Raw genomic sequence first — 14,760 nt, 5'->3', positions numbered from 1 at the left:
ATAAAAACAGACACAAATCGTTGCCAGTGTATTTCTACCTCACTCACTCACACACTCGCACAAAACTGACAAAATTTTCTGGGCACTACCGCCCGAAAGCAGTGCAACACCAGGTCAAAACCAGTGCTACACTGTCCGAATAAACAATCTGTTTGACAGCACCTAGTGGTGTACCAGTGCAACACTTGGCATAAATAAATACGGTAATAGATAAATTAAACTTTCGAAAGCAGAAAATTTATGATAAATTTTCAGTATACCCTGAAAGTTGTGAAAATAGTATTAACGCTCGTCAATCACACTGCGGGACAAGTGCACACGACACTACCGGGGTAAGTGCAAACGCACCTTTAAGCCATATAACATCAGCCATTTAAGAAAATTCATCTTCAAAAAGGTTCAGCATAATATAAGCATGATCAGAATGGGTATCCAAAGTGTTGTGTCCGAAGCGAATTCCATAATGCATTGGAAAATTAAAGTCTTTTGCTTAAAACAACAGTTAGCAAGAATGAAGTCCCAAAAAAATAATTAACATTGCAGGAAAACAGCAAATAAATCATTTAAAGTTGATAAAACATACCGGAACATATATTAAATTCATTTCAGAACCCATACACTGACGCATCTGTAAATTAGTTTAGAAAAAGCACTGCGTTTGCATTTGCCCCCATAAACGGAGATTTAGTTTCACAAAACTACCGTTGTTTTTTACTAACATTTTTTAATTTTTAACTTTCACAGGAATTTGTTGAAAACTATTTTAGTGTAGCTAGGAACGATAATCGATAATTTTTTAAGATATACATTTTTGTTTATGACATGTGAAAGTTGAAAATCCGTATGCACCTGCCCGGTGTACCTTATTTGTAATACATAGTCTTAAAGAATCGCCTTTATTTATGCAACGGGTAAAGCACCTAATCTTGAAATTAAGCGTTGGTTTTGCTACGCTGAATTCTTAGAATATACCTAACTCATGTAGACATTAATGAAGTGGTAAATTTAAAAAAAAATGGAGATCCAATAACATTTAGTTCTCTAATAATATCCCCTCGCACTCTATAAGGGGGTTTGGCTATTTTGGTTTAGCAATCAAAATTCATATTGACATGTTGATAAAAAGATTGTTCATCCCTAATCGGAATGATTTACTAGTTACATTAATTGCATTAGTCAATAAAACAGAAATGTAGGAATAAAAACAAAGTTTTGACAATATTCATCTGTACATCGTCAATACAAATAGTTGCATAAGTGAAGGCTAATTATCAACATATAATAACCAACAATTCGTAATTCAATTCTATTCTATTCACGTAAATTGTTTAGAGGCTCTTAACAATCATGTTTTATAGCTTTCACTTATGCTGCTAGAAATAAAAATGTCTCATACATACTGTTCTTGGCAGACTTGGCCTTCTTATCCGCTGGCTTCTTAACCTTGGGCTTGGCATCGGCCTTCTTAGCGAACTCGGTGGCCTCCTTCTTGGCCTGCTTTTTGGCAACATATCACGGCCAAGAATGTTGCCAGGCCGAGGCCTTGTACTTTTCCAAACCAAACGAGCTGCGCGAGTCGACAACAGGCCGGGACCGGCGACGCATGCGTTCCTCACGACGGCGCAGATGAAAAATTTTCAAGAAATCCGACTCGGATCCCTTACGGCTCTCGGCACGACGATTCTTGATGGTCAAACGATGTCTCTTGCGCTGCTGAATGACCAAGTTCATCGGACTCTAGTGCATGGAGGCCTTGTGCTTCGGCTTCTTCTCATCTTTCTTGGTCAATGGGCTTGAAAAGTCCGGGAATGTCCTTCTCTCCCTAACGAACGACGATCAGCGCCAGCGCCGATGGATTTTTGTTTACGAAGCATTGGCGAACGGATTTCCGCTTGCGCTCTTCAGAACGATGCAATTTGGCCGGTTGCAAGAGGGTCCCTTCTTCAGGAGCAGACGAACACGGGTGTTGGTCAGCACACCCTGAATAATCGGTAACCCACATGGTAAGGGATGATTTCAGCACCCTTGTGATAGAAGTCACTCGCGGAAACTAAAAACGCCTTCCTCTGGGAACTGTTTTCGAGCAGAAAAACAAACCATTTAAACAATAAAACAAGTTGAACTATGATCACTTATCGTAGACCTACCTTTCTGATTCCCTGCAGTATCAGAACGCCTTTTCTCAGATAATTACACATTTAACTACCGATAATAGTGCAATTGTGATAACACATCGGTTAGAAAACAAAATCACCACAAAAGTTGTTTTTTTTAACGAAAACCCGTACTGACTGACAGCTGCTGAATGGAACAGTGACGATGGTTATATGTCCATTGAAAATATGCTTTGTTGAATTTTCTCGTATATTTTGGTTAGATGAATTTTTCAATTCAATCTTTTCATCGTGAGAAAAATAAGTATATAATTTAAATTGTAGTTGCTGCAGTTGCCGTTCTTGTTCTGTGTCATGTCCGTCATGTCAGAAAATCACTTGTTCCACTCAAAGTGCTGAAGAAAACAAAAACTCTCGTATCAATTTTACAGTCTGGAAACCCACAGGAAGAACAATAATGATACGAGTGAAACACGTATAGTGGCAACATGGCTTCTTCATTGCAAAAATTTCAACCAGAGCCAATTTTTTTAAAATCCTTAAAATAATTTCAGCGGCTCAGGAATGTCAATCAAAAGAATCATTGGAAACATTAATAAATTATAGTTTGGCTCAAAATGCAGAGTTTTCAGTATAATCCTTGTAAAAATTGATCCAAAATCTGCAGTATATTTTTGTACATGTTAGAAACAGGTCTCGGATTAAAACGTTTTTTTAAAACCACTCCTGAGTGGTCAATTAATTCTGAATGCATCTTTCCAACCCGTTATCAAAAAAAATCAGGTTTCTTACTTGAGTTGGAAGGATATTAAAATTTATGATAAAATGTCTATTAATTGTTTTGTTCCAATATTAGTTCTATGAATGAGTATTTTATTTTGACCAAATGACATTTTTGATGGTGACTTGTACAATCAATTCACTTTTTAGAGCGATTAGCACAAATAAAAAATACTTGAAGTGTTTTAAGAATTTTCAACGGTTCAAGTGACTGCTCATTATAATTGTTAAGTCCTTTCAAATTAATTTATTTCAAACTTTTTATTATTTATATTGTGTTAAAAATAGTTTCAATAATTTTTATTAAAGTTTTATAATCGATTACTGATTTTGAAACATTAAAATAAATTGAAAAGTATGTAATTCTAAATTAAGCTTAAAAACGTTAAACAAAACTTCGGAAACGTACGCAGTCAGGGTTAAGTTTTTTTTTGTTATAATTCAAAAACCCCGAAACCTTAATAAACCTGAATACCAAATCATGCTTTCATTTTGGTCTAACTTTTCTGATCTATAAAAGTAAATGAAACCTTAATGATACCTTATTCAGCTTTCGTAGTAAAATCAAAACCTAATCGTGCTATCATTTTGCTATTGATGCTTTACTTTGGTATTGGTTTGCTGTCAAATTTCAGCATGTTGATACTTACATGAAACCTCATTTTGGTATCGAAAAAAATTAGATACTAAATTATGCTATCATTTTGGCATTGATAGCTCATTTTGGCTATTGTTTGCTATCGATTCAGGCATCAAAGTCTGCTCGGGTATAGTATTCTGTACTTTTTTAACCTCTTTTATTTATCGTAAAACATATAAATGTTAGAAAAGAGGGAGGAGTCGATGAGAAATATAAAACTTAACTTTATTAGCGGTATTGTTTTACGAACGCGGGATGCGTGCACATCGGTCGGGAGTAGTGATTAGAACTGATTTTTTCTTCGGTTTTTCCGAGGGGTACGCCAATCGTCCCACATAAAACTATTCAAATATCTCAAAAATTCAATAAGCAATTTTTAAGCCAAATAAAAACATATTTACAAAGTTCTTACTATTTTTTTAACTTTAAACTTTTTCAATCAAATAAAAGTATTTAAAAAAATTTCGACTTCATTTGCATAAATTTCTTCGTTAGAGGTGAACAAAGCTATTTTCATAAACAAAAAAATTGTTTTACTTCTGTCATAATTCCTGCGGCAGGCGGTTTGGATAATGATGATTTAATACAAATTAATTAATTTGAAAAACTTAATCAAATTAATCATAATATTAGCATCAAATGTTGCCAAATTTGAACAGGCTCTGCCTCTGGCAGTACTTCAACCAACATAATTGACTGCTTCTTGCTGCATAATTGGATTAAATTTAGAAAGATTTTTTACTATCAATTGAAGTTGATTTGGTTATTCATCAAATATAGTAAATTTTCAGATAACTGCACCGCTGAACTTTTGTTTCAAATAATGTCAATTCTGCCAATGATATTTCTACTGTCCACAGTGTGCGAAACGAAAGCTCTAAATGATAAATATTGCTAAATAGAGCATTCAATCTTTTCTTGTGGTGTTTATTTATTGATTTTTTTTTACATATTCGTTGTTTTCCACTAGTAACGCAGAGTTTTCTTAAACCCCTTTTTTAATTCAATTTTTCTGTTGATATCTATGTTTAAACAATCTTTAGAAAAAACGGCCATATACCAAGATAGAACAATAATTTTTCGTACTGACTATGACCTGTTTTCCAATTTTAGTGGTGTAATTTTTCGAAAATTTGACTTGTTTTATTATGTTCGGGAATTGCCGAAATTGATTGATTCCCGAGAATTCCCGACGGACACTCTACTGGTCATATGAGGATCAAAGAATCCATGAATCTGATTTTTTTTTATCCAATTTGAGTTTGTTATCTTAAACATATCAGTTATCGAATTAAATTACGGTCTTTTACGAACTGAAGGAGTTCTTCGAAACAATTCCCATGTACGATGGTATTTTTCTTTCAATCTTTGAATACGTCTCATACTTGAAAGATTCAACCAGATTTAGGTAATCTCATTCCTTATAAAACTTAAATTGACTGATGATTTGTTCCTTTTCGAGGCATATGATTTCAAGAGAAATAAGTAGTGTTAATCACATTGGCACTTCGAAATATTTTTTAACAATCTAGTTCAACCTGATCCTGATAGTGGTTTTTCCATTTTTAAAATTATTTATAAAGATCAATTTTTTTCGTTTGTCGGATCAATGACTCCAATAATGTTAATATTTTCTGAAGTAAAATTTGATACAATCAAGTAGGATAATTTAAATTTATTTAGCTATCATGCGGTACATAAAATGTTTTGCACTGATTTTTCGCTCCTATATGTTTTTTCGATGCCTTTTGAGCCACCAAACATCAGTGTAAAATTTGGTTGAATTAGCACAACGCCTTTCAAGTTAGTAATTTTTTTTTTTTTGAAAAATAAACTTTTGTATATTTAATCATCCATGAAATTCAAATAAACTTGAAATAAAAATTCTCTTTAGATAATTGTTTTGCCTATTCCCTGCCCATTGTAAAGAATTTAAAAATTACAGGCCTTGCTTGCTATAGAATTCAATAATTTCTTAAATGATTTTTACAAAATTTAAATCAATACACTTTTTAGCTGTTCAAAGCACTTTTTTAGTTTTTATTTTCATTTTGATTCTCATACACAATTTCAAAAATCGTGCGGCAGATGTAGACATTTGTACATTTTTTGATGCCGTAATAAACATTACTCAGTATGACGGATTGGCTTGATGCTACAAACTTTAAATTGGTTTTATTATCCTATACCAACACTATTTTTTGGACAATTACCAATTTTTTTTTAAATGAATATTTTCATAATTTGGTAAACAGGCTGGGCTGAGATGCCCACAAAATGCAATTAAAAGATTTATCCTCTCAAGCTCGTTTTCATATGCTGGAATATGATTGTTTTGCATCACGCGTTTGTAAATTTCAAAATTTCAACCATCCAAACATAAATTTCCGAGATTTCAGCTAGAAAAATTTTGTGTAGTGCATTTTACCCCTAAATGTATGCAGCACCCTTATGCATTTTCTTAAAAAAACATTTTTGACAGAAAAGAATGTACAATTTGATTTGAACAAAACCTTAAATTATTGCAATTTATGCTCTATGCGTTATGATGACATCACAAATGTACCAAAAACAATAAACTTTCAAAGTTTCATTGGATTTTTCATTAAAAACAAAGTTAGCCCCTTTTTTAGAAGGGTGAAAATCGCATGTTTTTGTTTTTACAAAACAATTTCTTTACATAACTGGTGAAACCAAAAAATGTTTTGACTACGTCAATTTGATGTCCCATTAACCTTTAAACTTTTGATGTACAACCGGTATGATTATCTATGGACATTGAGTTTTTAGAAGCCTTTAAATTTTAAAAGTGTTGCATGATGCCCCAGTTGACGGTTTGCCGTGACCGGGATTCGATGTCATGACCTCTGGCTTAGCAGACTTGAACGCTATCCTATAGGCCACGATGGGCGCAAAATATATTCTTCTTCAAAAGAAATTTTGATGAATGATGTTTATTTTGGTTAGTTTCATTTTTCTTTTTGTTTTACTATTCAAGATTTCATGAAGCTCAATGTTTCATCAAACCTGCGTCCGTTACAACTTTATTGAGGAATGCAATGAGGAAATCTTTTAATTCAAAGAACTAATAAATTCAACCTACTCCCTTGAAATCCCATCTTTGCGATCACTCACGATGGGGTGCTTTTAATCGTGATAAAAAAAACATTCATGTTTTCTGCCCAATCTGGCATCTTCGAGTTAAAAAACATTCCGTTGAAATAAAATTCATACAAAAATGTTTCCAATGGTTTCCAGAAAACCATTTCCCACTGACTGGTTCGCACAGAACCCGTCGAGGGATACCGAATAATTAGAATATATCCTGAATTACCTACTACTAGGCTCTTGGCACCAACGAACACCGGCCCAAACAAAGCCCATTCAATCTCTAATTTGCATATCGTCTTATGCTCGCCCTGGCTGGGGTACAATTGATTCACATATTTTATGCGCTCACGGACGGGCAGCCGTCCGTAAATTGAGATCGTTTGTGGTTTGATAAAATGTTGTTAAAATCATTTATCATACTTAGAACTATTCGGTGATTCGTGTAGCCGTAGAAGTTTCCCGAGTAATGAGATTAGAGCGAGGGCAATGAAAGAAATTTTTATTCTTATTTCCAACGGATTTTAAATGTTTGTTTGCCTGGCTGGCAGAAAACCGTTTTGGAGCCCCTTAGTTCATTAATCATGCCTTTGTTGAATGCCTATTATTGATAAGGTGAGAAATAAATTTGATATTGAGTTGGGTTAAGGCGCGGAAATAGTTTTTTTTCGTTAATTTATCACGCTAGTTAGATTTTTTACTGGATCATGAGAAATTACTTCGAATTTTAAAAGAGCTTTCCAGTGATTCATGCTAGGTTTTATTAAAATATTGGAAATGTTTGTTTAAGCTGTTCAACAAGAAAATAATATTGTACTTTTCAGATTTTCTTCAACAAAGCTCTTTCTTTTGCCACCACATGGCAGATTTATTTCTTTTTTGTTGTTCAATACAATCAGCTTCAAAAGGAAATCGCCAGAAGCCAAAGAAATTCACAGTAATATACTGAGGAAAAAAATGCAAGTAGTAAGGATAACGCTACCTTCAATCCAACCAGAATTGAGAACGCCGTAAGGCCAAATAAAAACAAAATACCAGTACCAAACCCCATTCTTGTCGATGGTTGAGCATAAAAGTGGTGGAAACAAACGGAAAAACAACGCATAAGAGACAGCAAGGAATATAAAACCAAGCGGAGAACCAAATGAATAATCCGGCACATGATGGGCAACACAAACGGCTGGAAAAAACAACAACTTCGTCAAACGATGGCAGATGGCGGACAGGTGTTTTTGTGGTTTTGGAAAGAATGAATTTGGTCTTCTGCTGGCTGACCGATATAAATGAATTCGGCTAAGATCGAACGAGTTGTTTCCATCCAAAAAGGTTATCTCGAGGCTAACGAAACGATATTTGTTATGCTGCTCTAGAAGTCTACTTTTGTAATCAAGGGTTATGAATTGAGATTAAGCGATCGAAATTGTCTCTCAGGAACCGGCAGCTGAATCGATATCGAAAATCATAATTTCGAGCTTCTTTTTATTATATCTTCAAAAAAAGTGTTAATTTTAGTTGGAGTAAATCTTGAAAGATTACAAAGAACTGCCAAATGATTAATTCGAATCATTTCAAACAATTTGCGTACATATGCATTTTGAAACCTTTCTTTCTGTTAATACAATTTTTAGTGCTTTTTGAGGAGTAGATGAATTCGTAAATTCCGTCATTTAAATTGATTTGCACGTCTACAGACGATTTAAATCTTTTGAAGTTTGTGATGTTTTCTTACACAAGAACCCTGAAGAAAATAACTAAACTTTTTATGCATTCATTTGGTAGTACCTCAGTTTTGTCTCCTTTGTTGAATACCTTTTTAAAATATGAATACCATGGATGGGATCACGAATATTTTTGATTTAATTCCGTGTTTCTAGTTAGTAAATAAGTTGCCCCTTTGATTTGTAATACTTTTATTTGAGTAGAATCAACTAATTTCGTTCCCAAAAAACGCTCCTTCCAGACGTTGAGCTAATATGAAGCAATCAGCGCTATTAAGTATTTAAATATTTTCTCAACATAAAATCAAAAACTACTATCCTTTGTTTGGTAAATCATAATTAAAAATAACAAAAAAATGAAGAGAAGTTAAAATTGTGAATTTTTAAAAGGATTAAATTATTCACGATTGCTTTGTAAGTCACATGACTTGCCAAAATTTGGCGTTATTGGAAATCTTAAAACTATTTGTATGTTGAATGAAAAGCCTTACTCTTCTAAAAATGGCCTCCATGTACTCTTTTTAGCGTCGCAGGATATGGTAATCCTAGCTACAAAAATAAAGAGCCTTTCTTACACAATATATGCTGTAACTCTAGTAAAAATTCAGATTTAAATCACTTTGCTCTGCCTTGTACTGATGCTAGATGGAGGTAGCCAGATTGCTCGGTTTTATCCGAGTTTACCTGGATATTTAAAACAAAATTTGGGAAAAGTCCTGTCCGGTCCGGTTGCCCGGATTCAAAGGAAAAGCCCGGATTATGCCCGGTTTTATTCACAATTGTTTTTACCGAAGTATTTGAAAACTAAAACACAGTGTCTGGCGTTAAATCGCTAATCGCTAATTAGTCCGCTACTTTCTGTTGAAATAACGGATAAACCAACTCCAATAGGTGCAATTGTGATGCTGATAAATGTTATTTTCTATAAAGTGGTGGAGTTTTTTAAGCCGTAAGTTCTCCAAAAATAAAGTTAAAAAATAAATATTCAAACAACAATGTAGCGGACTAACTAGCGAATAGCGTTTTAATGCCGACCTCTGCTTAAACATTTTGAAATCTATAAACATTGATTTACAAAAAAATGTTTAAAAACAGAAGGTAATTGAAAAAATTAAGCTGAATTGTTTGATTGATTAGACAAATCTACACGATTCCTCAAAATTATTTTCTGACAAATTTCCAGCTCGGCATATGCCAGAAACAGTCTTCGTTTGAAATAAAACTGTATGAGGTTTCTTCGTTTCTACAGGAACGCCTCTCCAAAAATATCGTTTCACTATTATTTTGTCGGTGGAAATGTTTCTCGACACTGTTAATCATTTCAACAATCGAAGTCTTGTTCAGACAAAAAATTTACACTGATCTTTCTAAGACAAAATATTATCACAACATTCGGTTCCATTTATGATCAAAACAATTTCCACAATAATTTTTCTTTTTTGAGCTTTTAATCTTTGTAAAATCAAATCAATTTCTTTCAATTTGAGAAAATTATCCACAGCACGAGAATCGCGTGTTGACGCTTCAGCATACGCCTACTTCCATGATAGCAAAAATAGGTATAATTTTGTCATTAAAGTCTGCTCAGGTTGTTTTTGACACTAAGCTGTTGTTTGTTGTTTTATTGTGCTAAAAAACGAAAGTCAATTAGCCTTGTTGAAAGCTAGATTTGCTGTTACAGAAAAAACGTTCACCTAATCATTCTATCATTTTGCTGTTGATAACTTCTTTTCGTTTCACTTTGCTATCTAAGAATTTTTTTGATACCTTATTGATGCTTTGTCTTGCTATCAGTTGAAAAGATATAAAAAATGCTATCATTTTCGTGCCGATACCTCATTTTGGTAGCTTTTTCCTTTCGATTCAGGCATCAAAATCTGCTCAGGTACAACTATTTAATCCTTACATCACTAAATAATAACTATGAGTAATTTAAATTGAGCATTGTAATTCGTTTAACAATTTTGTTGAAAACTGAAAAAAGAGTTTGTTTGAAATACATTTTCATCTTTTTCAAAAATCAACTCGGAAACTCGGCTTATATAAAAACAATATATTGATCGAAGTATTGTTCCACGTGCCTGCCCGCTACAAAGTCATTTTGTATTTTTCATACTCATTGGAATTTATATATTTACCCCATTTGAATGCTGAATTCTTCAGCTTTGTTAAGCATTTAAAAAAAATCAAATTTGACTCATAATAAAAGAGATACAAACAAAATGTCTGAAAATCCCATACAAACTTCACGCTCGTGGAGGGACCTCTTTCCGTGGTCCGATTTGGCCTAAATTTGGCATGGGACCTCGGACTAGGTCTAGGACCAATTTAAGCTTGCAGCGCATAACATCCCACAGGCTTTAAAATTCCCATACAAATTTGAGGCACTTTAGTGTACATTAGACTGCCTTAAATTTGTATGAGAAATTTCAAGCTTGTGAAATATTATTCGCTGCAGGCTTAAATTGATCCTAGGCCTAGTATATGGTCTCATGCCAAATTTGGACCAGATCGGATCACGAGAAGGGGTTACTCAACTGGGATTTTGAGACATTTTGTTTGGGAGGAACATGAAAATCCAGTTTTTCATGAATAACTTAGGTCCGCTTCAGCCGATTTCTTTTGAAAATGTTTTTTCATAAAGCCTAAACTATGACAAATATTTTATCCCAAGACTGCATTTCGATTCCACTTATGATAAAAAAGTTATTAAACTTTAAAAATGGGGTAATTTTTTTCAGGGTGATATTCATTCTGTTAATGCTGCGTCAAAATGTTCGAAGCAGTGTGTCTCGTTAATAGTGATGAATATCACCCTTAAAAAAGATAACTATTTTTTTAAGCTTATTAACTTTAGTGTCTTAACTTGAATCGAAATGCAGTCTTCAGATGAAATATTTGTCCTAGTTTAGGCTTTACGAAAAAACGGTTTTCAAAAGAAATCGGCCGAAAGGGACCATAATTATTCATGAAAAACTGGATTTTCATGTTCCTCCTGAACAAAATTTCCCAAAATCCCATACAAACTCCAAGCTCGTTGAGCGACATCTTCCCGTGATCCGATCTGGCCAAAATTTGGCATGAGACCTTATACTAGGCCTAGGATTAATTTAAGTTTGCAGCGCATAACTTTTTCAAAAGCCGGGTCATTGGAGGCACTCTAGTGCACATACAATTCAAAAAGTTCATTGAAAAAAAAATGTACTTTTTATACATGCTTACAATTTTTCAAACTACATGGGTTATACTCAAACAAAATTTAACGTTCCATACCCAAAACCATGGCTAATGCCAACTGCTTTCAGTATGTTGAGGCATTCGGAGCTTTTTTTTGTTTATAATTTTGGAACTATAGAGGGTGAAAAGGCATGTACTTTAAAGATGTTACGCAACGAAAATTAGCGCGCTTTCAAGGTTTATAGCGCACTCTTAAAATATTTCGTAATAAAAATTCAGATTCTCTTCAATCTTTTGAAGTTAAATGCATTTTATAGAATTAAAATTGGTTTAGAAATAAAGAAGTGATAACGGAGTAAATGAAATCCTGTGACGCAACAAAAACTTTGTTGTGGAACTAATTGTTCGTTTAACATTTTAGTGTCACACACATTGCATACTTTTGATGAAATAATACTTATAGGTTTTGGTAACTATCAAACCATTATTACTTTTATTTTATAAGTATTATGGAGTATCTTACGGTTTCGACAAAGTTGTTCAGCGGAAAATTTCCTTAAGGAATTTTATAAATTGGCACAAAAACCATCAGCTGGCTCGGTTCCACAGCAGAAAGAAAAATTATGTTGATTTTTCAGTACAAAATATTCAATTTTCCCATACAAACCTAAAAGTTTAAATTTACTCTTGTAATCGTTACTTAAAAATTCTGCAAAAAAATATGGATGAGTTTTGGATCATGACGAAGCTTTTAAGACCTCAGGGTTGGAGAAATTCAAAAATAACCCCAAATCGACTCAGTCTAATGGAGATGCAGTTTCGGGTGAAACATTTGTCGTGATATAAGCTTTGAAAACAAAATTATCTCTATTGAAGCTTTTGAAGAAAAACCAATGTTAGCTTTTTTGTTGCGTCACATCAGGAGCAAAATCTTGTTGCAAAAAATTCCTGCGATGTGACGCAACAGGTAGGTCGCTATTAAAATTATAAAACCCACTAAAATTGAAAACCTTAACTAATTTTTTTTTTCTCTACTCATAATAAATTTAAAATTCTATATTCTGTCGTTTAACAGAGCAGAAATCTTCGATACCGTAAAGAATTTTGAAAACGCCGAAATGTCGCCTGATTAACGCAATGGAATAAAGCTTAGTTTTTTTTTAGAAATGGGACACTTTCTTTTGCTGATAGCTCATTTATTAGTTATCCGAAATTCAAAAGTTTGACACAGTTTCCTTCAAAATCCATCATTATCAAATTGATAGCTGACAAAACCGTTGATTATTCATAGAATAACTGTAGGGGAGAGTGGAGTATCGTGGGCCATGGGGAAACGTGGGCCACTTTTAATATCTCAGATGTGTGTTGAGATAAAAATCTCAAACCAATTGTCATCGTCGTCGCTTTGCGTGAGCATATATTCATATATGTTGTTGACTGAAATACGCATCATATGCTTCTTTTATTTATCAAGCTAAAAAAAGTAAAAAAAAATTACATGCATAATTAAAAAAATACCCGCTAATTTCATCGATGGGGAACCTAAAATTCATAACAAAAATATGCTCATACGCTTATGATCTTAGTTTTGTCATGATCTTTCACGTGGAAAAGGAATTTTTGATAAAACATGAATAAGTCACGCAAACGCAACCAATTTGCAAATCATAGCTTGTGGGGAATCGTGGGCCACACATCTTGAATCACCTATATTTTAATGTTTTTATACACATTCAGGACTTAAAATATGTTTTTCCTATCTGTAAAGTTTTCTTATGCCAAATGAAGAGTTATGAAAAATATTTTGTACATTCTATATAAGAAATTTTGCCAAAACGTTCGCAAACCAGGTTTTGGAATCTATGCGATCATACACAGCTCTTTTTTTTATTTCATCATCTGAATTTGCTTTAAAATAACGAAACTCATAAACTTTGCATGTTATTTGGTCAATCGGGATTTGGTGGCCCATGATTCCCCACCATTTTTCAAAATCCAAAAAATATTGCTTTTTTTTCAAACAGTCAAATTTGGGGAAAATAACTTATTAAAAATAAAAAAAAATCCTTATGATACCTTGAAAATGTAGAAAACCATACCATTTTTTATTTTCATTTTATCTTTTATAATAAAGAAGTTATGGAAAAACGAAAAAAAGTGGCCCATGATTTCCCACTCCCCCATATATAAATGGCGGAAAAGTAAGAAAACACTGTCAAAAATTCCACAAATTGCAAATCAAGCATTGGAGTGAAAAACATAATCGGCAACTACGGTTAACTGCCATCGGGGAAATCAAGTTTTCTAAGAGAATTTTTAATTTTGATTGAGCGAAAAACTAGGTGTAGATCGCTGAAATATCAAAAAAAAATCCGATAAGCTGAGAGTGCTACCTAGTTATGAAACATTCAAACCTAGCCTTAAACAACAAATTTTTGCTCGTAAGCTGTATAGCCGGTACCGAGGCTTTGAGATTTTTGATGTCAAAACTTATGAAAATCCCTATTTCAAACCAACTGCAATGTTTTAATCCTATACCATGTCTACTCGTGGTAAGGTCTCTAGCAACTTAAAGTATGTATCTGCTGGTTGTTTTGTATAAAATGGAATAATTTGCCAAGATTTTCTCCTGTGAAAAAACAACAAATTTCAAAGCGAAAACTTTGTTTTCCGCTTTTTTTAATCCGAATAAGAGTAATTTTGTAAGTGTTTTTCGCAACCTACGGTCTATACTATCCGAATTAATTTGAGTTCAATCTCATGATGATTTTACTTCGTTATTGTCAGACTTTACCAGTGACAATCCATTAAAAACGCTTTTAAGTTGGTCAATAATAATTAAGTTTTGTTAATTTCGGAACAGTTGTATCCACCAAATTGCACTCAGTTTTTCTAGACGAGAAGTATAAGACCAAAGAGTAGCAGAAAATGAAGGAGGAAATTAGAAGAAGTATAAATTGGAAAAACTGATCAATATCATGACCAAAAAAGTGGGCGCCGGCCGATGGGAGATACCAAGAATAAAGTAGAGTTTTTTCTTACAAAAAACGATAAATAATTTTTTTTCAAATTTTTGCACGAATTATTATAAAATTACCATCATTTCCTTCATAGAAAGTATTTCCATAGTAAGTTTTTCCCATTTCTACGTCCCATTATCATTTTCAGTATTCACAGAGGTTCAAATTGTTGCTTGAGTAAATAATCGTACATATTTTTTTTC

At 33.3% G+C, this 14,760-nt stretch overlaps 1 pseudogene; it reads right to left on the bottom strand.

Annotated features, from left to right (window-relative positions):
- Nucleotides 1-1,365: 1,365 nt before the first annotated feature.
- LOC129742627 (40S ribosomal protein S6-like) lies at nucleotides 1,366-2,007 on the bottom strand (annotated as a pseudogene).
- Between the last annotated feature and the right edge of the window lie 12,753 nt (nucleotides 2,008-14,760).

This window comes from Uranotaenia lowii, chromosome 2 (assembly GCF_029784155.1).
Source record: "Uranotaenia lowii strain MFRU-FL chromosome 2, ASM2978415v1, whole genome shotgun sequence".
Classification (NCBI taxonomy): domain Eukaryota; kingdom Metazoa; phylum Arthropoda; class Insecta; order Diptera; family Culicidae; genus Uranotaenia; species Uranotaenia lowii.
Note: the sequence above shows the minus strand (reverse complement) of the source record. Positions and strands in the feature narration are given on the sequence as shown.